The sequence below is a fragment of the Dromaius novaehollandiae genome, chromosome 20 (genome assembly GCF_036370855.1).
Source record: "Dromaius novaehollandiae isolate bDroNov1 chromosome 20, bDroNov1.hap1, whole genome shotgun sequence".
In the NCBI taxonomy this organism is placed as follows: domain Eukaryota; kingdom Metazoa; phylum Chordata; class Aves; order Casuariiformes; family Dromaiidae; genus Dromaius; species Dromaius novaehollandiae.
In genome coordinates, this window is record NC_088117.1 from 14,052,814 (window position 1) to 14,073,848 (window position 21,035).

General features: G+C 50.6%; 1 long non-coding RNA gene across 1 annotated transcript; it reads left to right on the forward strand.

Annotated features, from left to right (window-relative positions):
* The first annotated feature begins 6,059 nt into the window (after positions 1–6,059).
* On the forward strand, positions 6,060–7,653 carry LOC135330394 (uncharacterized). Its single transcript, XR_010392422.1, has 3 exons — positions 6,060–6,434; positions 6,944–7,155; positions 7,272–7,653. It is a non-coding gene; the product is annotated as an uncharacterized LOC135330394 (long non-coding RNA).
* Positions 7,654–21,035: the final 13,382 nt, after the last annotated feature.

The window sequence follows — 21,035 nt, forward strand, 5'->3', positions numbered from 1 at the left end:
TCAGAGAGCAGAACACGTGGCCCTCAACATCCTGAGGAATTTGTCAGAAGTAGCAGCACCAGGTTAAGTAGGCTGAGCTATAAAAACCTGCAACTAAAATGGTGGAAAAGTGCGTATATAGCTTTTGTTTCCGTTCTGTGAGATTTAGCTTAAAGAACATCAGTAGATAAAATTGATGCTTTAATACATAGAGCAACAGTGATGTTTTCTCAGCCTTACAGATCATAAATTCAGCTCTCCCTTCAGTGATTTGCAAGAAACACTGGATGGCTCCAAGTGCTGACAGGACGTGGAATTGGGACAAACTCCTAAGAAATCTTTGGGATATATTTGCATAGTTGGTTCTCGCTCTTCCCTCCCTTTCAGTGGCTTAGCAAAGCTGCTTCAGGGGTACATCTGCAGAGAAACTTGGAAGAGAAATTTGATCTTCGCAGTGTGCTTCTGCACTGCAAAGATACCCTTTGCTGCAAGCATGAGTAGTACAGCTGCAGATCACTTGGTATAAGCACAACAGAGGTGTTTTCAGGTAGGAGCTAGAGCTGCTGAAAGCCGGTTGTGCTCCCTCAGACCGGCAAAGCCCACAGCTTGAACCTCTGCGGGTTTTTCCGAAGATGGGAGGGCTCAGAGCCAGCGCTTGGAAGCACAGCAAGACATGCAGCACGTCTGTGTTACAGGCATATCGACTGTGTATGTCTTCTTTTCAGTCCACTGATTATAGGGAGCTTTTTCATTGCACTTCCGAATTCCTGAGAGCTGCGGGCGTTCGGTCAGCATTTCAGCAGGCAGGCTTCATTTGCTGTTCCCTAATTTTTGTAATCGGAGCAAGTCGTTGCAAGGCTGGTCCTTGCATCCTCGCAGCTAGTCCTCCCCACTGGTGTGTGCTGGGGCCAGTGCAAGTGTCCCGCCACATCTCCCTCCCTCCCTGCCCAAAGGCGAGTGTGTTAGCGTTGGCCCAGGCAATAAACATTCAGGGAACCTGATGCTGTTGTCTGGCGGTGAAGGAGCCTTCTGGAGCGTCAGGGGAGGGGATGAGTCAATGGAAAGCAGTAGAAGTGGTTTTGCAGAGCTTTAACAGATGTGTTTGGCTACCTTGCTTCTGATCCTAGAATAAAACTAGACACTGTGTAGCTTAATCTTGTGGTTGGTGGAGAAATTAGTTTGCCAGATTATCTACCAGATTCTTTATCTCTGCAACTGAGAGAGAAAAGCAGCAGCGAGGGGATCGTTTGCTGTGAAACAGACCTCCTGATGTGAACCGGTAGGCACGCGCTGTCTCCTGGATTTCTCGCAGCAGAGAGCAGGTCGCACACTGGGATGACGCCCGGGCCGTCCAGGCCAGGCTGCAATGTCGAGGTGTCAGTAGTGGAAAGGCAAGAAATTAGTCCAGAAAGTAATGTAGAGTGTGAACTTTGTGATAAAATTCAAGTGTGGAGTTACTTAGCAGATGTCTTCCCTGCGGGAGCATCCCATAGACGTAGTTGTGTAGGAATAAGCTTTGTGAGATGCTTTTTGCTTTGGCTGTCGCTGAGCTCGCGCTTGGCGCTGCGGAGGGGAGGCTCCGCGTGGCCCCCGCTGCGGTGCGATGGTCGGTGAGCTGCAACGTGGGGTCGTTGGGTTGCACCCCCGCCCCAACGGTCCCCAAATTCACAAAACCCAGCCCGAGGACCAGGAAGCCTGGGGAGAGCCCTGAGCTGGGCGCAGCCTCCGGGGCCGGCGGCTCCCCATCCCTGCCCGGCCACCGGCCATCCCGTGGCACGTCCCGCAGCATCCCGGGCATCCCGGGGTCCCGATAACGCGCCGGAGCGGGCTGGCTGTGATTCCTCCTCCCCCTCTTTCCCAGCCCGAGCGGCGCACGCAGCTGCACGGGACGGTGCCCGCGGCACGCCGCTTGCCGCAAGTTTTAAAAAAGCAAAGAGTAAAAACGGCACTGCGGCCGTGCCGGGCGGCCCCCGCTCGTCCTCCCGGACGCGTGCATCACCGCACGTAACGCAGGACGCGTGCATCACCGCACGTAACCTTACCTCAGCCTTCGAGCTTCGCCGGGCGGCCCGGTGCCTCCGGCGGCGCCGGTTCGGTTGCTCCGGGCCCGGCAGCGCTGCAGCGAGGGGCGGCCCGACCCGCTGCTCGCCGCGTGCTGGGTGAGGTGCTGCAGTTCCCCCAGCGCAGGGAAACCAGGCCGTCTGGGTGTTCCGGTCATTTATCGCGAAATTTTTCCCAACGACAGCAGTTTTAAATGTCATCATATCGGTGGAAGAGAGAAACTTTTTATGCCGTTGCAAAGTGTTTTTTTAAGATGCTATGCATTTTGTTGGGTTATTGAAAGTGAATTTACTGTGCATTAATCTTATGAATGTTATTACCTTTTATATTTATTTTAGATGACCCTCCTGTATTTTACAAAGGGAAGTTTCATTGTGTGATAACTTAGTCTGTATTCTTAATATAATTTGTTAAATAAAGTTTGTTTTAATCACTTTATTCTCTGTGGTTTGTGTGTGTGTTTTAAATTTGGAGTTTAAGAAGTGCAAAATGCCACAGTTCTCTCTCGGGGGGGTGAAAGGTGTCCCCAGGACTTGGGACCGTCCCGCACCCTTTTTTCTTTTTGTCTGTACCGTTGCTGCACTCCGTTCTTCGGATCCCAAAGCTGGATATTCCGAAGGCATCAGGAGGAATGAAGTGTGTCTCGGTGCCTGTTCCGGACTGAAGTGCTGTATAGGTGTTTTAGCTGTGGCACCTGGCATTGCTTTTGTTTTTTGATTAAATTACATGTTTGTTTGATACAGGTAATGATGTTCTTACAATAGTCTGGGACTTCGGCAAGGCGTTTGGCTTTGTACCACACCGAACATTCGTCAATGGATAAAAAATGGGGTTCGTCACCAGATGGATGTTGCTAGTGGTGTCCTGCAGAGATGAGCTGCTTACTCTCCCATCTAGTATTTACTTTTGATGAAGAGGAAGAAAATACCGAATCATCACTTGGATGGGAGAGCCTCAGCAAAGAACAGGTATTGCAGGCTTTAATGCAAAGGACTTGTTGTAAAATGTGCTTTTTTCTCTCTGTCGCAGCTGGACAGATTTCCCTGCGCTTCTGCTCGCGGCTGGCTGGGGCTCTACGAGCGGTTTTGATGGGACGTGCGAACGGGGACCGGAGACGGTTTCCTGCGCTCTGAAGCTCCCAGGAAGGCGAAAGACGGTGCGAACGCCGTGGCCTGAGCTCAGAGGCACCGTCGCAGGCTCGGGAGAGCTGGTGAAACGGGAGCGGAGGGTCGCTCGCGGTGGGAGCCGGCAGCAGCGGCGGGGGCCTGTGGTTTGGGCCACTCTCCCCATCGACCGAAGCAGCCGCAGTCCGTGTCCTGCATCCAGCGTCGGAACTCCAGAGGTGGCAACACGATCCCCTCACAGGTAATTTGCTTTTGTTTTGGTTTTTCTTTTAATGTTGAAAATTATACATAAGAAGTTGTGGGAAATCTATCCAAAATGTCTCTGTTAAAGAGAATGCAAGGTCAAAAGCCAGACGTCAAAATAGCTCAATTTAAGCATTTTCTGGAGGGTGAGGGACCCCATGTGACATCTACGCTTTGCCTGTCACATGGGGTGTGTTCGAAATGAGTTTAGTAATAGTCGTGTTCAGGACGGCAAATGACCATGGATTCGGTGAAACAACCTGTTCACCGCCTGGGGATCAACAGCGTCAGGGCCCCCGGTTACCGACCGCACGACTGCAGCGTGCGACTGCAAGGCCCCGGGAGGCCGCGGCGGCCGGATCCTGCCGCGGGTCCCCGCTCGGAGGTGCCCCGGCCTCGCTTGTGCCGGGCGATGAACGGGTTCTGCGGAAACGGCGAGTTTTCCGATGGTCCCCGGCGTGCGGCCGTGCTTTAGGGGAGGCTCTGAAGGTGGGAGCGCGGGTGGCAGGGGAGCTGCCGTGCTCGCGGGGCGCCCGGCCGCGCGGCCCCCTTCGCCCCTCGCCTGCTGAGCGCCGCTGCCTGAAGGCATCCAGCAGCACCAGGGGATGTCGCGGGACGGGCACGGCGCGAGCTGAGGGCAACGGGCCTGGGGCCGGAGCATGCCGAAGGGGACGAGACCTTCCCGTGCAGGAACCTCGGTACCGAGGCCAGAGGGGCCTCTCCCGGCTCTCGCGCCTCTGGGATTGCTCCATTGCTGAAGTGCTCTAGGGTTCACCCAAACCCCGGTACTTCTGCTCCGTTCATTGCATTTCCTAATTCGGCTGCTCAGAATCTTGATGTATATGTTGAAACGTTAAAAAAGAAGCAGAAATACCCCGTCCCCGGGTCTCCCTGCCGCTTCCCGAGGAGCTCCGCGCGGTGCTCCGCGTGCGGCAGCTTCGCCCACGGACCGCGGTGGGAGCGCGGAGCGGCCGCGCAGTGCTGCAACGCTGCTGCCGCTGCTCCCGCCTCGGCACGTCCGTCCGTCCGTCCATCCGCGCCCGTCCTCGGGGACATCCCGCACGGGCGCTTCCAGGCGAGGCTTCAGCTGGTCCATCCTGTCCATCGTTCAGAGAGTTCGCTTTCCAAGGAGACGCACTGAAGCGCCTTCAGGAATGAGCCTGCTCCCTTCTGCCCGGGCTGGTGCTCCGGCCACGGAGCTGCCGTCTGTCTCCAGAATTGTCTCCCCTCGTTTTCTAGCCCCGAGATGGTCCTCGTTTTGTAACAGCAGGGAAGCAACAGGCCCGGGAGTGAGAGGGAGAGCCGGCCAAAGGGCTGCGGACTGTTGGAGCTGTGCTGGGTTTGTCCTTCTGTGGCTTTTTTGTTGTTGTTTTTCTTTCCCCTACTCCCTCCTACAGCTTTAAAAATTAACTCGCCCCGGGAGTTTCTCAGCCTCTTTCCCTTTCCCTGAAATGATTGATCAGCCACGTAACTGATTGTCATGGCCCTGGAGAGGATAAACATCTTTCGCCATTTAAAATAAAACCCTCTCACTTCTTGGTTAATAAGTGTTGAAAGAAGCATAAATAGAAATAACACAGGATTTCCATGACTAACAAGATGACCACATCAGTGAGTGTTGTTTGGGGTTAAAAATGACTCAGCTTTTGCTTCCCTAGGGTAGGATGTTTTATTCCCTTGCAGGAGAGGCTGCCAGCAGCACTTTGAAGGTCTGGCAAACTCGACGCCGCTTGGATCCAGAACTGGGAAGTGCTGGAGTGCACAGCTAAAAAAACCCCAAACGCTGCTCCATGTGTGCAGATTTCTCGAAGATAAAGGAGCCCACAGCTTTATCCAGCCTGTGCTGACTCTTTTCTTTTCAAAAGCCTTTTCAGATGTTTTCACTTTTCTGCTTGCTTTGTTGAAAGATGTAAAAATTTAAGACGACCACAAAGTAAACATTTCAAAACTTTCTATTCTGGAAATAAGTGACATTTTCAAAATCCCTTGAATTCCATTTCTGCATTATCAGAAAAGAAGATTTGGGGTTTTTTTTTTTTGATTGACAAATTTTCCAGGCAAGTTTTTGTTTATTGATAAGCTTTCCTTAATTTTTCAAAGAATATAGATTTATTATTCAGTAGAAACACTAGATAAGTAGATGTCTTGTCAAAATAAAGCAGGTTTTCTTTATTAGAGTGAAATAGTAATGAACTCATCTGCTTCCAATATTTATAAAGAGTAGAGAAGGCCATTAATTCTACTGGTTGTGAATAAAACCATCTGTGATTTCTTTCCATTTGATGTGTTTTGGTTTTAATATACATTTTTCACAAATAAGTGCAGGGATTTTTTGTGAAAATGTCACATTCAGAATCTCATAAAGAAAGAACGCAAAGAGGGGGAAACGAAATGTTTTGTTAGCTAAGTAATTTCTCACCTTGCACTGAGGATAAAATTCATGCCAACTTTAACACATTAGGCGACAGAATTACATGTTCAGCTCTAATGCAATCCATGACATGTAACAAGGCAAATAGAGTATGTTTGGAAGTTTGTTTTCCTTTGGGAATCGCACAGTGCATTTAACCTAATCTGTCCTGACACTTGAATTATAACGTTTTGAGCTTCTTCGGGGAAGCAAAACGGTAGATGCCTCTTTCTAAAGCAAAGCAGAAGTTAATAAAATGGGTGACGTGTCAAGGAGAAAAGTCCCGATCAAATCGTAGTGCAATTCTCCAGAGGAAGCAGGTTCTAGTTTGTTTTTTTTTTTTTTTCCACCTGAAATCTTGGAAGTCTGATGACGTACTTCTACCGAAGCTGAAATTTGACCTCCAGAGTTTTGCTCGATTAAACTAAAAACTGAGAGCGCTCCAAGTGGGACCACTCTGTTGTTTGACTTGCGAGTGTCGGATCTGCAGTTAAACCGAGTCTTCATCCGGCTGCCCTGCCCCGTTTTATTCCGCAGCCCCGCCAGCCCGCCCTGCGGAGCCCAGCCGCGTGGCGGGTTTCGGGGGAGGCTGGCGAAGACGTCCGCAGCGGCTCCAGGTAGGCCGGGACCGTGCCCGGGCGGGGGAGAGCGGGCGGCGCTGGAGACACCGGCCCGGCCCCGGGCGAGCGCCTGCCGGAGCCGCGCTCCGCAGCGAGCTGCTCCGCGGGGAAGCGGGCCCCGCGCGCGGTTCGCGCCAGCCACCTGCTTGTTAGTTCCCCCTCGTCTGGCTCCGAGCAGTCGTATATCAGGCGGGATTTGCCGAGGTCCCAAAAAATGATTCATGGCCGTTCGGCTTTGCGGCCGTTGAACCGGGGGGTATTTGTGTCTATTAGCACCCGGGCACGGTCTCAGGAAGCGAGCGTTAACGTCGAGCGAGCGCGGCTGAGTTTGGCGAGTGCAACGTGAAGCGCGGGGGATTATAGGGATGGTGCATTCAGTGATCGTAAGCTGACGTGCTTACAAAGCGTGGCTGCCAAAGCCAGCGTTACCTCTGCCCTGAAGTAACTGCCGTCACGCGTTGAAAATAAAATGGGAAACATCTTCCTTGCTTTGCTTTGTTTTGCAGTTAGAGCTAGAATCTCGCCTTTCACGAACTTGAAAAGGCCTCTTGAGGAAGGCTTCTGCCCCAAGTCAGACCTGCCGTCGGTGCCTGGAGACCTGTCGCTCCCTTCCCGTCTCCTGCAGCGTCCCCTCGGCTCCTCGGAGACGGCGACGGAGACCCGCTCCGGCGAGGCCGGCACTGCTCCCGTGCCCCGTGGCCCTGCCAAAACAGAGCAGGTACGTTCTTTTCTGCCTTTTTTTTATTTAACGGATATTGAAAATATGTTCATTCCTAATCAGAAATTCACTGTCTGTTTTCACTGAAAAAATTAGCAAACCGATTGTTTCTCCAGGCACTTGGAAGATGAAGGAGGGGAAGAGAGAGAATTTCCCCTGAAATCGCCGTGCTCTCCCTGTGCTCACCCCCTCCCCTGCCAGTGTCGAGGAGCTGCCGGGTTCGGGTCTGCTTTCTCTGCTGCTTCCTGCAGCTTTGGGTTCTTTGGTGCGGCAAAGACTGAAAGCAGTGAAAGGAGGCTGTGCCCTTCCCTCGGAAGGGTTTTCCTGCTTACCTTGGCCAGGTGAGTCTGCCCCCGGTTTTACCCACCGTTTATAGTTGTATGGCTTTAACGAAGTTTTGTTCCAGCTGTATCGTTCTCATCTTCACCAAAATTCGTTGCGCGTAAACTCCTCGGGCCGAGGACGTTTCTCCTGTGTCTGTTTTCTGCGCGGGGGGGGGTCTCTTCTTCCGACACCGGGACGATACCGAGGAGGACTGCTAGTGCCGGCAGCCCTGTGCGGTGCCCTCGGGGTCCCGGAGCGCTCGGGCTGCCGGAGCCGGCAGTTCTGCGCTGGCCGCGGCCTCCCCGAAGGAGCCTCTGCGGCTGCAGCGGGCGCCGTCGGCAGCGCTGGGACCGCGGGAGGCTGCCGGGGCTTCCTGCCCGCCGCCAGGGCTCTCGACGGAGACCCGCGCCTCCCCGGTAGCGCCCAGGTTTCCTCCGAGAGGAGTTAGCTCACCACGTGCGCACACCCAGCGCTGAACACGGCGGTCCTTACGGTGTCGTCGTGGAATAACCATCAGGCGATGGCGGCGTTTTGCTCGTTTCCTTCGGAGCTGATATTTTCCGGAAATCCGTGCACAAGCGCCGTCTTTGCAGACGCTGCAGGCAGCCGCCCGCCAGGGCAGCAGGTGCCTTCGTGCCGGTGGACGTGTGCTGTTGGACACGCTCACCACCGCAGCCCGGTTCTTCGAAGGCAGAAGGTGATGCTGGAATAAAATATAATTTACATCTGTTTCTTAAAATTGAGGACACCGCTAGAGGGAAAAAAAACCAGAAGAATGTTAGTGCTTCATACTGAATGTCTGAATTTCTAGGAATCCAGAGCTGGTGTTCGGTGTTCTTTGGAAAGTAACACTTCATAAATATCTCCGTGCCGCAGTTACAGCGGCGCACGAGGGACCGGCGCAGCTCGGGGCTCCTGGAAGCTGGCTGGGATGGAAACGTGGAGGTCAGGGCTGTCCTGGGAGAGCCGGCGTCGCCTCTCCGGGGGGCTCCTCTTTCCTGCACTCACCTCGGCTTCTTGATGTGCCAAATCGCTGACACATTTGTCCTGTATGACCCCGTTATTGTAACCCATGTCCTCTACGGCCCCATCGCCTTGTGGGAACCCGCTTGAAGCAACGGGAGAAAGCCGAAGTCGTTCTGGAAAGCGGTGGGCACGGCAAGTGCAGGAGGCCGTGGGTGTACACGGAGCGCCAGCGGTCCTGGCGTGGGAATGAGCTGTCCGTTTCCAACGTCCCATATGACAGACCACATTCCCGGGGCGGTTCTGCCGGAACGCTGGAGGTGCTGGGTTCAGATGTTGCCAAGGAAAATTCCTCCTGGGTGTGAGGAGGACTTCCTGAAGGTGAAGACAGCCCAGGCCTGGGAAGGCTGCGTGGTCACTGTCATTACATCTTTGCTAAACGCTCGTTGGGAACGGCCCGGGCTCCCCGAGCTCCTGGGGACGGGGACAGAACCGACGCACGGGTCCGCGTCCCTGGCTCCAGCGGCGTCGGCTCCCGCCGGTGAGCGCGCGAGAGGGCAGTTCCCGCGGCCGTGCCGAAGATCCGGGATGTCTCGTCGTCTGGGTTTGCTGCGAGGCAGCGGGATGCTGCCTGCAAAGTCACTGTCGTGTCAAGGAAACAGGGAGCCAAAGGAGCTGAAGTGCCGTAAGGTCGTTTTAGGTCATTTCCCTGCCAGGGCAGTGCTGCCAGCAGGAGCGTCTGAAAATTGTCATTCTTCAAAAAACCAGCAAGAAGCCCATCGCTGCTGTTCCTGCCGCGTGTGCTGCAGGAGCACCCGAGGGCTCGCGCAGGACGCGTTAGGCAGAGAGCAGAGGACGGGAGCGGGCGGGCAGGCGAGGGGACATTACCTGCACCGGGACTGCCCCGCTCCTGGCTGCCCGGGACGCCCTTCGCTGGGAGCCGGTGGCGGCCCAGGCGTGGCAAGATGCCACGGCGAGAAGCACCGCGTCGGGACCTCGCGACAGCGAGCTGGCCATCCCTGATGGACTGGGTCCCTCCTAGCAGAACGCTTTTCTCCCCTGCGCAAAGCCCCCACGTGCAGTTTCCCTCCACCCCGAACGGACGGAGACCCATTCGCCCGCCCGCCCTGCCGCAAAATACCCCCGGAGCCGCGGCGGAGCTCTGCTGGGGGACGGGCCCGCCGTGCCTGCGAGTCAGGCCACGCTCTGGCCAAAACCGAAAAGTACAGGCTTAAGGGACACGGAGAGTCAATTTGTTTCGCGAGCACTGGAGGTAATAGAGGTAGTTTCCTGTGCCTGGCTTTTATACGAATTATACGAAGATTTTTTGCTCTTTCCACGCACACCTAAACTTTTTCCCAGGGAGGCTCCTGGCAGCGAGCTGTTGCAGGCAGCAGCAGAAGCCGCTGGAAGGAATCACAGGACTTTTTGACTGCTCTAACTCTGAATTCCTTTTTCTGCCCAAATGCCTATTTATATAAATTTTTTAGGAACTTAATTATCCTTGAGACTTCTACCTCTCTGTGAAATCTGGTTTAAATCAGTGAAAAAGAGTTCAAAGTTATTGGGCAGGACAGGCAGACAGACAAGCATACAGGGATCACAGGAACCTTGTTTTCATAGGAAACTAGATTAAAAAAATCCCAGGGCAGCTGCCAGCTCCCCCGTGGCACCCCCATCGCTGGCGGGTCTCGCGCAGAGCACGTGGCGGGGCTGCCGCGGCCGAGCACGGCGATCCGGCTTTGTGCTCCCGGTAAAACGAGCAAGATTGGAACAAAACCTGCCTCTTCGTGCCAGGGCTCGCGTAGGAGGTGACTGCGACCGTGGCAGCAGCGATCGCGCAGCCTGTCTGCTTTTCCCAGCTGGATGCAGATTCATGACATCCCTGCTTTCTCTGGCATGCAAACCTGCACCTAATTTCTTCTGAAAAGGGCCCTGAGGAAGTTAGCAGATGTTATTATTAAAGCATTGAGTATCAGCAGCTCCTGAGATACTGTCAGTCCGTTAATGAGCTGATCAAACTGTGGAAAGCAAGGGGTTTCCCAACTTCTTATTAAGGAAAATAAGACCTCCAAGGTTAAAAGACTTCTTTTAAACTGCACCAGGTTTATAGGTTGCAAAATGTTCTTTAATCAGTTTATTCTTAGAAGGCTCCGACTGCCCAGGCACACTATGGGTGTTATCTTAAAGGGTACCCATAAGGAACCACAACAGCTCTGTTTTGGTGCTCTTTGCTGCCATTTTTGCTTGCTAAGCAGTCCCCTTAATAAGCCAGTTCTGTGCAGTTTCTGTAATTCTTTAGTGAATACTTCACGCATCACCTCCAGCAGCTCTGCCCCAAGACTTCTCCTGGCTTGTGAATCCCTATGTTTTGCTGTTTGAAAGTTAAACTGATTTTCTTATAAATATGTTTTTGTTCTCAGTTTGGCAGACCTTAAATCTCAGGTGTTTCCCAAGGCCACAGAGTGGATGGGTGAGCAAGAAAGGAGCCTGCATCCAAAGTCTCCCTGCACCTCTTGTCTGCACTAACTCAGTCCTGAACCTATTGCTGTATCTGGGGATGCACCAGAAACCATTCAGCTAAAAACAATGGAAAATGGGGAACTTGCTTTCTTGATTTTTTTTTTTAATTCCATAATATCTGCAAGCTTCCTTGGTTTTTTTCAGCTGCAGGGATGTTTAGGATTTAGACAACAGTGCTAATGAGATTAGAGTAAATTGGTAACAGCTAAGAGTTAGGAAAATCATTTATTATTTCTGTAGTTCAACAGAAGAGCATAACATGCCTTAAAGGTGCATTACCGCTAATATCGAACACGGCAGGTCCAAGACCTGACTAGGGTGAGCTGAGAAAAACCCCTGTCTCATGGAGTTTGGTTATATCCAAAATTCAATTAGGTAAATGCTTAAGCAGAAACGATCAGAAAAAGAGAATAGAGAAAAGGCTGATTTTAATCCTTTCTGTCTGCTTACTGCCGCAAGTACGAAAGCGAAAAAGCCCGATCTGCTGCGCTGAGCAGCCCTGCTTTGCCCTTAGCACGGGAAAGGGCTCAGGCAGCCCGGTGCCCGCGGGAGACCCGACGCCCATCAACCTCCTCTTGCCGCGGGTCACCGAGCGCCGCGTCCACGGCTTGGCACATTTTACCATGAACATATTTATACCATGCGATAAGCAGCGACTGCTGTAAATACGTCGGTGAGCTCCCTTCTGCTGTGCACCAGCGAGGAAGGGGCCTGCCGGGATAAACTGACCCTGAAACATAGTGTACGTACATGATTTTGAAGGCCGAAAGGATCGGGTCAGTTGTCTGTCTCCGTGTTGCGGTTCAGTTAGGTATTTTTAGAGCCGTTTACTGAACTGCGGCTTCCTGGCAACGTTTCTGACTTTACCTGTGTTTTTCATCCTGACCTGTGTCCTTCAGTGAAACTTTCTGGAGACTAAGGAACAAACGGACCCCGAACTCCGCCTCAGCGCCAAATGAATACCGCTGTTTTTCTCTTTTCCCTGCCCGGGCACCTTCCTCTCCGCGGGAGGGGGCAGAGATCCACGCGATCCGGGCTGGCGGCACCGGGAGAGCCGCAGGCGCCGGGCTCCGTTCCCAGCTCCGGCCGTCCCAGCTCTGCCGGGACCTCGCAGCAGAGACCACGGCCTCGTGGGCAGCGCCGGTGAGAGCCCTCAGCAGCTTCGAAACGCGAATATTGCGTATGTTTGTGGTCAGCAAGTGCCTTTTCTTCACCCTGGGTCATTTTTCATGGCTTCAGATGATAATGCATAAAATAAAAACAATAAACAAGAACAAAGGTAGTGGAAAAACAACCCAATCCGCTCAGAGCTGGATCTGTTTGTGAAGGAGGATGAAGGATGCTAACACACAACACACCTGGAAGCCCCACTGAAGCCAGCGTGGTTACAGGTAGGGAACGTTAAGCATGCGCCGGCTTGCAAAGCCAGGCTCGTTGACTGAGAACTGAAAGGAGGGACCTCACAAAAGCTTTCCTCTGCGAGGAAGGCTGGGAAATCCTTTTCCCAGAATCTCTTTCAGGTGTGGAGCCAATTAGCAGCTGTTTGCAGAACGCCTGCACTGGAGGTGCTGCTGGCCGCGTCTCCTGCTCCTCCAAACCGTGAGTACCAACTCTGTTTTTTCACCTTTAAAAGGAAATTTATAAGTAGGCTGTGGTTCTTCAGGAAGAGCTAAAGTCTGCGCTGGTTTGGGTTAGGCTGTTTTGTTAAGTCTCAAAAGCCTGTTCTTCATTAATGATGTGTGTTGGCTCCTAGGGAAATGGCTGAAGACCTTTCCCCTTTCGAGTATCTAGAGTCTTGTGCGTTTTTAAACTTGAAGCTCCTTTCTATTTACATATCTAAACCTTGCCTTTCCCTTTGGTTCCATACGACCTGAACGGGGATGGGCGCGTGTTGCAGTCTGCAGCAGCAGAAGGCAGGTTTGCCGGGATGGTCCTTGGATATGAAAGCGCTTCCCGTTTGCATGGCTGGTAGCCGAACAGCCCAGGGAGGCGTATCGAGTGAGCGCGAGGAGGAAAAGGCTATTTTCTAAGAAATGCTGAATGGCTGCTGGTTTCCAGGTAGGGCAGAGCAAAAACCTCTGCAGATGAATTAGTTATGGTAAAGCGAGCTTTACTGCTTAATGTGTTCGAGAAGTTGGCTGCCTTTTTCCTTCTATACTGCAGTTTATGTCTGGTTCACGCACTCGAGTGGCGAGAGACTCCTGGGTGTCCGTGGCCAAATCATTTAACTCCTCTGGACGTGTACTTTTATTTTGTTTTGTAAAACCCTTTCCACATCAGTAGTGTTCCTTCTGTGTTTCTTCTGGGCAAAAAAGCCTCATCTGGCTCTTTAAGTAACAAGGAGCCAGATAAGCTGCGTGTGCGCGTTCCCTACGTACGTCGTGCAACGTCTCCGCACCTATGTCGTGTTGTGCAGAACAAGCAATAAAGGTGGTTCTTCACGTGGCGTGTGACTGCTGTGAAGCCCGTTGCCGCGGGTTATTGTGGGAGTTACGTGAACCCAAGAGAAACCTGGGCGCGTTCAAAGGGCAGAAGCTCATTAAGGGCTGGTGGACTCAAACCACCTGCACTGTGGGACGTTCCTTGGCCGTGGAGCGTCGGGGGGAGGTTCAGGGGAGTCCTCTGCCCTCGCTCTCCTCCAGGCCTTCGCTCTCGGCCAGGGCGCTGGTTCGACAGCCTTCGCGCTGAGCCGCTACGATCTTTTTGCAAACTTTGTCATGCAAGATGCAAAGCAAGAGGGAGAAGCAGGACTATTGCTGCTGCCGCTCACAGCACAAGCTGTGCGTACAGATGTACGTATAGCCGTGCATATAGAGGTTCTCCCCACGTTTGGCCAGGAGGGAGACCCGGGGCCGTCTCGCTGCCTCCACATCGCGTGTGCTGCGTCCGCGGAGTCACGCTGGGGAGGAAACCTGCGGCCGCGGCTCCGGGGGCAGGCGGGGAGCGGGGTCGGGGCCGTCGGGGTGGCCGTCCCCGCCGGTGGCACCGCTGCCAGCAGCACCGTGCAGCCGGGATCGCCGGTGCGGCGGCGGCTCAGACGCGTGTCGGGCTCCGCGGTGCTGCCTGCGCTCGCGGGGGACGGCAGCGGCTGCGGGCGCCTCCGGGACCAGGCTCTAGGAAACGTCGGTAAATACAGACGCGGTTCGGAGACTCCCCCAGCACAAACCATTAAAACCTACTTGGTTCTTGGGCCCTTCTCAGTCCGAATCGCTCCTAAGCCGGGTTCAAACAGCGTTGCCTTTAAAAGGAGGCTCAGACCCGCTTCTCCGCCTTCCAGCCTCCCTTTTCTCGCCACGCGTCCCTGCACCGCCCCGCCGCAGGGGTACGCGGGAGTGGCGTGCCCTTGGCAAGGCGCAGGGGTGAAGGCTCCGCACGTGAATTCATTGCGAGTTTGCTGCCCAACATAAGTCTGGAAGGATTAAAGTGGCAATTCTGCACTATTCTGGTTAAAACACGCCGCCAGGTATGCTGGTTAGGTCACCAGACCTTGGAAAACATGAAAGCACTTCATGCAGCCAAAAAGGACGCTAGGTATAGGCATATTTCTGTGTTCACAGGACTGTTTTGGAAAAGGGAATTTTGTGATTTAAAAATATATATATATGTATGAGGCTATAGGGTGGGGTTTTCTACCATAACACCAAAAGGAAACTAGTGCAACTTTTGGCAAATTAGAAACAGGCTTGAGTATTAGACTTTACATTGATGGTACTCGGGTATTAATCCATTAAAGTAATCAAAAGAGCTTAAATAAGAATCTGAAGGCTGCAATATATATGTCAATGAACAAGCTGTAAAACTTCCTGAAAAGGTGATTTCAAAGCCATATTGCCCAAGCTTGGCAAATTGCATATTTAATTATTTTGTCAGTCCCTCTTTCTACTCTAATCTTTTGGTGAAATACCTTTAGACATATGAAATCAGTTAAGATAATTAGGGTATGATGGAATTAGGTGTTACTTGATTTTTAAGAAAGATACCATCCTCTGCCTTGGTATAAAATGTGTGCAGACCCCAAAAGCTAGACTGTATTGTAATGTTTTCTTTTCTATAAAGATCAAAGGTCTCCAGCCCCTTTCAAGATGTTTGCAGAATTTGTTTCCTAATTATCCCACATTTACTTATTTGTGTGCTGGGACATCAGAGTTAACTCTTTGATTGTAAAGATGAGATGGGACCTTCATCCAGATGACTGCAGGCCAGCACAAGCCTTGCATCTCTAAATTGTTTTGTAGATTACCTGGCTTCTCTAATTCTGACATTCTGGCACAGTGTAAAATATGGCAGATGAGGTGTTGTGTTTGCTTTATTTTAATACCCCAGTCCTCTACAGCAAAGACTTGTTTTTCCTCAGTAAGAGTTTACACCTTCATTAATATCCTTTACAAGTTTACATACTCTTCATAAGCAATAGTAAACTATTTAGTCTTTGATTTGTCTGGGAGTTGGAACTGTTTTCACCAAATCTTTATGATCTTTCCGTGATGTGGTGCCTGCGTTTCTTCAGGAGAAATTTCTATAAAAGTTTTGAAATTAGAATTTTTTGGCTCACTTCATTGACTTTATTTTCCCCCCATCTAGAGAGATATAAAAGACTGACAGGACACACCAGGAATGTGAAAACAGGCTGTAAGGTTTGCAGTTTCAGTTGTGAAGTTACAAAAATAAAGTTGATTAGAATAGCATGAAATCTATAAAATAAAAAGTAAAATGTTTATAGGGGAAGTCTAATATGAAACATTTTTAAACAATGTGTTCTATTTACTTTTTATACATTTCCTTTCTCATATTCTTTTGAACTTTTTTGAATCTTCTCATATGTTTCCTAATTACATTTGCCTCTATGACTCCCGTCTCCAGTTTTTCCTCAGTACTAAGAGGGTTGCTGGTGGTGGTTGTTGTTGGTTTTTTAATTTGAAAAATAAAAGACGCTCTGTCAGGTTTTTTGAGGGAATATTTGAAAAAGCAACGAGCAGAATTTAGAAATCACAAATAGCAGGACGGCCACGTGAGATGCAAGTGGTTAAGGCAAGAAGTGAATGAAACGAGCCTGTCTATTTAAAACGCTCTTTGACTGGCAAATCCTGAGAGCTGGCAGAATCTATAAATCCTCTCTCTTTGAAGATGATCACTCCTACTGCTTGACCCCTTTAAAAAGCAGCTCCCTGAGAACCGACAGGAAATGCGAGTTTCTCCTCTCGCCCGTCCCCGTCCCGCGCGGAGCAGCCGCCGGCTCTCTGCCCGTGGCCCGGCCCCGCCGCGGACGCCCGACGGAGCGCGGTTCTCTCCCGCCGCCCTCTTCCGCTCCGAGGCGAAACGGGCTCGGGCCGAACAACGCTTTTCTCTCGATAGCAGGCACGGTGTGTGCCAGCGCGAACGTTTTTGTAAGAAATCCTGAAAAAACCCTATCGGCCGCCTCGGATGAGGTGGTCTTGGCCATGGTGGCCAACAGCAGCTGGAGTCTTTTCCATCAGAAATGATGCAAAACTGTCCACGGTGGCAGCTCCTCCTGCCCACCCACGGACACGGGAGCCTTGGCCGGGTTTGCCGAAGCCGTCGGCAGCGCTGGCGCCGGCCCTGACGTCCCCTGCTGCGCGTCCGCGCCACGGCGGTGATCCGCGTGGAGGGACGGGGCTCTGCCACCCCCGAGCCGCGGCCCGGGACAGGCGCCGAGGGGCCGCGCGATGCCCTGCCCGGGGATGCGGCGGGGCGGCCACGCAGCACCCGGAGCCGTCCCTGGGCACGGCTGCGGCAGCGGTGCATAGCAGCGCAGGCATTTGGGGGAAACCCCGCTCAACTGCTGCCTGCTGACAAGTGTAAGGTTTTTTTGGTGTTTTATTGTCAAGCCCTAATGGTCTGTTCATGGTTCAGTGTGGCCCCTTCCTCCTGGCACTCTGCTCCTGTCTCCGTCGCCTCTTCAGAGCCCCCCGGGGACCAGCCGGGTCCCCCTGCCACCCCAGGCACCGTGGTCCTGCTGAGCCCTGTCCGTGATCACCACGGGGACCAGCCGGGTCCCCCTGCCACCCCAGGCACCGTGGTCCTGCTGAGCCCTGTCCGTGATCGCCACAGGGACCAGCCGGGTCCCCCTGCCACCCCAGGCACCGTGGTCCTGCTGAGCCCTGTCCGTGATCGCCACAGGGACCAGCCGGGTCCCCCTGCCACCGTGGCCCTCCTGCTCCGCTCGCAACAGCGATGATCTCCACCTGCTCCCCAACACGTGTTTTTGGCTGAAAAGCCAGAAAAGCCCTCTCCTGTTGGCCCTCCCAGCTGGCTCTGGGTCGCAGCGTGGCGGAGCTGGCTGGCCCCGGCGCGGTATTTTCTAATGAGCTTTGGTAGGTGCCTTGCATGTAATTTATCAGCCTTCTTCGGGCATGTGGTGTTTCGCAGAGGTCAGATCTCAAGGCCCTGGTCTGGCAAAGTACATCGATGCGTGCACCGCTCCCACCGACTTAATAGGAGCGAGTACAAGTGACTTAAGCGTTTAAATGCATTCCTGATCTTTGCCTGCTATTTAATTCTTTGCCATCTTTGCTCAGGTTACTAATTGTTTCTTTTTCCTCCTTTCCTTTTCAAATTCAAGAGACATTTTCTTTGGAATTCAGAATCTCCTCTAATCATTCGTCGTCTTTTTTGTTCACCTAAAAAGTTTTTTCAATTATTTATTCAGATAGTACTCTAAATTTGTCTTTTTCACTCTCTTTGCTAGCAATAATTTTCTTAATTATTCAGTAATGAATTATTTACCTTTTCCTCCCCAAGAAGAGTCATTTTAGTATATATGTTTGCTGTTATTCTTGACTTCAATAGCATCACAACTGAGTTTTCATATTATGTACCCAGGTCAGGGAGGTGCCAATGAAAAGTATATGTATGTTAAAAATTAAACACATAGCTAAAATATTTCTCATACTTACAGACTTTTGCTGGGTTTTAATGCTTCAGTCATGCAGTCACTCATAAATATTTCAGAGGATGCTTTAGACTATGAAGGGTGGGGGAATATGCAGAGTGTTCGCCGAAGAACTTCCGTAATTCTGGACTTTGTAGCTAAACTTTGAAATTCATCTCAAAGACACGAAATACGTAGCATTGCCTCGGATGGCAATACAGAACGTTAACTCCCTCGTTTTCTGCAGATATTTTCCCTTAGGGATACTGTCCACATTCCCGTAGGCGGGGGGTGTGATCCTGTGCTTGCTGCCACTGTAACTGTTCCAGCACAACAAGGAGAATCAGCAAAGCAATTGTTCAAACAACAGGGAAAGAGGTTTAATGTATGTACATAATCCTGCTGCTTAGATTGGGATTCTCCTGAAATGCAGAATTTTCATTACCTTTAATTACTGTGACGCACAAAATACCACCCTTAATTACACTTCCATGGAAAGCTATAGAGACATCTCTGTTCAAGCAATTTTTAAAAATAATATACTTAAAAATGAGAACACTTAAAGTAAAGCTATCAGCTTTGAAATACCTATAGTATGTTGTTAACTAGTAAGAATTGTGTTAAACTTCAATTACATTTAATTCTAAACAAATTAATAATAGATATTACTGCCATGAAGAGTGTTACACAGGTAGCATCTTACTAAAGAAAAGGAAAGACTGCCGGACATTATTTCCCCTGTGTTTTAGAATGTGTTTGTTTGATTGCCATTTACCCTGTAATTTTAGCCAATACAATAATAAATATATTTAAATATATATAAAATTCCCCTAGCATTTGTTGGTTAACGCAACCGTAAAAATGCAAGCGTTTACCTTGCTGTGATTAGAGGCAGCGGACGCCCTCGAAGGTGAGGCACGGCGATGGCTCATGTGCAGCCGAGGAGAAGCCCGCGGAGGATTAGGGTGTGTTAAGTCTCCCCTCAGACAGGTGCACAAACACTTCCCCCTTTTAGGTGCTACCTGCTCTTTACTGGACGTTTATTACAAGTCAATGCAATTTCACAAAGCACCTGCATGCAATAAAAACCTATTACATGTGTGAGGCCTTAAGGAAATTAACGGTTCCTCCCTAGGGATGCATATTTTGTTAAGATGTTTATTACAGATGAAGTGGTCCTGGGGTAAAACATTAACAAGTTGTAGAGTGATAAAAGGAATTTTATCATTTCTCAGTGACATAAATAGGAAGAAACCTTTAACTAAATCTATAAAATTCCTGTTTCCTAATGAATTTGCTTTAACTATTTATTAACTGGATGAACTTGTTCAGGCCATTTCATTTGTTTTTCTTCTCCCTCACCCCCCTTCCCTCCAAAACAAAACAAAAAAGCAAAGGCGGTCCTGGTCACTGTCCGTTAACTGAAATAAGCTCTATTACCCAGAAAAGAAACTTTGCCTCAACATCAGCTAAAAAAAAATCAGTAATTTTCCCTCTTGAGTTAAGGCAAACTCAGCTCACTCTTGTAATACTGATTTTAGTATTAAATATAAGATGACAATTCTGCATTATTATAATAATACTAAGTGATATCACATAAATTACACACTATATTTTAGGGTTTGGTCCAGCAATTTATTTTTGGTTTCCAAATGTAAATTCTTTTTTTAACACCGTATTAAGCAAGTTTGTCTGTGCACCATTATTAGAGATGAAAGCATAGAATACTGGCCTTGGACTAAGAATGCTCAATCTAATTGAATTATATGAATGTAGTTAAATGTCTACTTCAGAAAGGCTATATTCACTTTCAAGATTAGTTACTTCAAGAGTTAATGGGCTATTTAAACAACATAGTCCAAGAGCCAAACACAGGTGGGCTGTGTTAATAACTTTATTTAAACCGTTTTTTCCCCTTTTGAGAGGCACAAGCCATCCATTAATGCATTCATTAGAGTTTATGGCATAGTTCTGCTTTTCTCCTAATGACACTATCCAGACTCAAACTTGCTCAGCTAATTTAGCCCAGCTGCCCTTTGCCTCTCAGCAACAGGTCTCTTGTTCTTCGGTCAAATATGCTGAAGTGTCATGATGATTAGTTTTTGGTCATTGCTACTCTTTGCAATATTTTTTTTGTGTGTGTATTCTCCGCATCAGAATTTACTTCTCCTCCAGATTTCTTCCTGCGATGTTTGTGTAAAGCAGCCAGCGGAAAAGGCACGTGAGCGGCATCGCCACGCTGCTGCAGCGCTTGCATTCCAATGTGATTGAACATCGCGGTTTATTACTTTGCTCTGACCAAACAAGCTCGCAAGTTTTAATATCCAGTTCTGCTGAAGGTATTTGCAGCAGTGCCTTGCAACTGCAGCACCTAAGCTTTGCCTTGACTTTTCAAGCAGTTTTAAATCTGATCCAAAAATGTTTTTCAGTGATGTCATTATAGTTGTAAAATATATAACTGAGGACAGAAGTGCCTATTTCTTCCAGTAGCTGCAGCGCAGGTAACCTGTATATGTTTAGTGGGGAATTCCCCGGGTACTAATGAACATCGCAGTGAATAAGGATGCCCAGTGTGTCACTCGGAAATTAGCAGCAGAGCTGCGTGGATGGGGTAGACGCCACGCGGCCAGCTGCTGACATTTTGCAGGGTTTATTTTGGAATATTTTATCAGTTTAGGGTTTGCATGTGCGGTGTTCCTAGGAGCTCTGTGTTAGCTGTCGACCTCCAGCCTGAAATACCGCCTCTAATTCGAGCAAATATTGAGAGCTCCCTTGACCACTGAGAGAACACCAGACTGGTTGCAGCCTTGCTCGCCGGGGATCGCGGAGGCGGGCGGCTCGCCGGGCTGCGGGGCTGACTCCTCCACGGCGCTCGCGAGCAGAGACGTCTGCGGGGAGCAGCGGCCGAGAACGCGTCCGCGCCTCTATCCAGAGACAGGAACGCAATTTTCGGCAGAAGAGGACAGTGTACATAAAATGTGTCTCTACTTTCGCTTGTATCAACTGCATGAGTAACTTCTGCTGACTTGCTTAAACCTCGGTGGGAAGGTCTGTCCTTTTATTAACCCGTAAAGCAGCACGCGCACCGCTGGCTTTGCACAAGTAACGCTAACAGCGGTGCGGCCGGCTGCATTGCCCGCGCGGCCGGCACGGTGCCGCCGCATCTCTCGGTGCCGCCGCA